Source organism: Zingiber officinale, chromosome 1A (genome assembly GCF_018446385.1).
Source record: "Zingiber officinale cultivar Zhangliang chromosome 1A, Zo_v1.1, whole genome shotgun sequence".
Taxonomy (NCBI): Eukaryota; Viridiplantae; Streptophyta; class Magnoliopsida; order Zingiberales; family Zingiberaceae; genus Zingiber; species Zingiber officinale.
The window spans coordinates 91,915,537-91,919,027 of NC_055987.1; positions in this window are offsets into that span (position 1 = coordinate 91,915,537).

Genomic DNA, 3,491 nt, shown 5'->3' on the forward strand with positions numbered 1-3,491 from the left:
ATTTCAACTATATAATGAACACTTGTAATAAATAAATAAAAGAGACTAAGTAAAGAAAAACAGACACTGGAGTTTTACTTGGTTTGCAATCAGGGGATTGCTAATCCAAGGAATGTAAGCGCACTATCTGATTCTCCTCTGGGCGGAGTAGCCTCTTACAGCGTTGAACGTACAAGAAGAAAAGTAAAGCACACAGAAGTTGATTACAAGTTATCGTTCTGATTAATTGATTTGCTTCTGGACCAAGGCTATATTTATAGCCTTGGTCGGGGCGCCTGGAAGGGTTCCGGGCGCCCTGGGGGGATAAAACTTTATCCCCCAACGTTTAGATCGAGTTTGACTCGATCTGGTCAAAAACCTCATTCCGGGCGCCCCGGACCCCAAAAGTCAACTCTGGTTGACTTTTTCCGTCTGGTCGCTCCGCTTCGGTTCAGCTCGTCTCGGTCCGGGTCTTCTGTTCCGGCTCCACTAGCTTGGGTGATCTCGGCCATCCGGAATAGGGCTCACCCGAACCCATGTTCCGGCCTTCTTCTCGAGCAGCCTTCCTTCCCGGTTTCTCGTCCGTCGAACGCCGCACACGTTCTTCTCGTCCACCGGGGTACTCTTCCGCGGACACCTCGTCCCTCGGACGCACCGAGCCCGTTGGCTCTCTCCCGTGCCGTCCTTCTCGCTAGCCGCGTCTTCCGCTCGACTTCCTGTGTTCCTAAGTTCCTGCACACTTAGACACAAGGGTTAAACAACGCAGGACCTAACTTAACTTGTTTGATCACATCAAAATACCTCGGGGTTCCAACAAGTACCACCCTATACTAGACATCGTATAACGAGAAAAAGTTGTTGTCACCTAGATTGCATCAGATGATAACCTGAAAGATCCTTTCACAAAGGCTCTTAAGGCAAGAGCTTTTGATGAGCATGTTGAGGGGTTGAGAATCAGATGTATGGCAGGGTATATGACAACATAGTCTTTTAGTATAAGTAGGAGATTGTTGGAATGTATACTAAAAGCCTAGCTTTTTGTATAAACGTTTATTTAGAAATAAGAATCACATTGGTCAAATGTCTACATTTATACTAAGTGTAGTTGTCCATTTAATTTAGGTTGTAGATAACATGGTGTGAGGAGACACACAGAATTTCATGTTATCAGTTCCTTATAAATTATAAACAGTTGCTTACAAACAAGATGTAATGGGATAAACCTTTGGAGTGGTTGTAGTGTAATTAGATATTAGTTTATCTTGACTAATAAATTACACTAGTACACTATGAGTGTATTGAGCAGGACCATTTGAGGTAGTTTCTTTTTATACTGACTATATAAAAGAACAAAACCTTTGTTATTATGGAAGTGTGCACTCTTAATCATGATATAATAACAAGCACGTATATTTAATATTTATTTCTTTAATTTATCAAAGGGTGTGATTTAGCTCGTTAAATCAATATGCCTGATAAGTTGGGAAATGATATTATTTATATGGTGATTTATTGATTATAGAATGAAACTGTGTCCTAGTAATCTAGGTTGATGATGTCCCCTTGAGGAGCTCATAAGGATTGTCATGTAAACCCTGCAGGTGGACTTAGTCCGACATGACGATAAGGTTGAGTGGTACTACTCTTGGAGCTAGATATTAATTAAGTGAGTTGTCAGTAACTCATTTAATTAGTGAACATTCAATATCTTAAACACAGGGAGACTAACACACTCATGATAAGAAGGATCCCATATTGTAATATGAGATTGGTGCGGTAGTGTAATAATAAATTTTTAGTGGAATGAGATATTATTGATGAACTTAAGTTGGGTGTTCGGGGCGAACACGCGAAGCTCAAGCTCATCGGAGACCAAAACCAATTTCTCCTCTCGGTCCTTATTGTAACCTCTTATATAAAGCCTTATATCTACCCAAAGTCTAGCTTCTTAAGGCCCAAGTTAGGGTCAGCCAAGCCTTGCTTGGAGACCAAGCAAGGGGCCGACCAAGCTAAGCTTGGAGCCCAAGCTAGGGCCAGCCAAGCCTTGCTTGTTGCCCAAGAAAGTGGCCGGCCACATCATGAAGAGAAGGAAGTTTTATTTCCTTTTATAGAGATCCATAAAAAGGATTTAAAAGGATGATTTTAATATAAAATTTTTCTTTTTTGGATCGGTCATAAAAGGAAATAAAAGGGAGTTTTTATTTTGTTAAAAATTTTCCTTTTATGTTGGTTTTAAAAGAGAATTTTAAATTTTAAATCTTTCCTTTTATAAATTTCTACAAAGGAATAAAAGAAAGATTTGAAATCTTTCCTTATTTGTAGTTATCTATAATGTGAAAAAAAAGATTTTAATTTTTGATAAAACTTTCTTTTTGTAACCATATTTTATTTTAAATATTATCTTTTATAGATATCCATAAAAGAATTTAAAAGAGAGATTTTAATTTATAAAACATTCCTTTTATAACTATTCTCAAAAGGAATTTTTAAAGAGAGATTTTAATTTTGTTTAAAATTTTTGCTTGCTTGGAGAATAAGCATATGACCGACCATGTCATAGGAGAAAAAGGAAGTTTTATTTTTGTTACAAAACTTTCCTTTTTTTGCAATCACCAAGGAATATAAAAGAGAAGGAGGGGTGCCTCACCCAACAACACATCTTCTATTCCTCTCCTCTCTTCCTTGGTGGTGGTTGACCCTTTGCTCTTCCTCTTATCTTCATCTTTGTGGCAGGCGACATCAAGACTTGAAGGTTGGATTGGTGGCCGGTTCATGCTTGGAGAAGAAGGAGAAGGAGACATTATTTCCTAGCATCCCTTGGAGCTTGGTTGGTGGCCGAACTTCATCATCTCTTGCAGAAAGTTGGTGGCCGAAACTTGGAAGGAAGAAGAAGGCTTGGGTGGATTCTCGTCTTGGTAGATCGTTACCCACACGACGCCCGAGATAAGAAGAGGATTACAATAGAAGATCAAGAGGTCTATAAGCTGCAAAAGGTATAACTAGTTATTAGTTTCCGCATCATAACTAGTTCATCTTTTGTATAGATCTTGAAAATCCAAACACAAAAGGTTATCATTTTTGTTATCGATATTCGTTTTGATTTCATGTTTCGATATTGCGCTTCTATTGAGGTCTCTATAGTTAAACCTAGTTTACTGTAAGAAGTTAAATATCCAATTTCTCTGTGAGACTTTGTCTAGGAAGTGGTGGATGATCTCATATCCAAGAAGGCCTAGTGCCTCGTCATGTTTTACCTGGAAGCCGATCTTAGAAATAGATATTTGATAACTTCTGTAATATGATTTAACTTAGGAAGATCACATCGATTGAACTTGAAGTAAGAATGTTAAGTTTCGTTCCCAATTCAAGTTTAACTTCTAAAGGAAAAATTTGGATTAATAATGTTAAGCATCGTTTGTAATCTAAATTTAACTTTAGTAGAACACATGGGTAGCTAGGATAGTTCTATGCTTGTACAAATTTTTGTACAGGAGAACTAGGACGGTATTCTG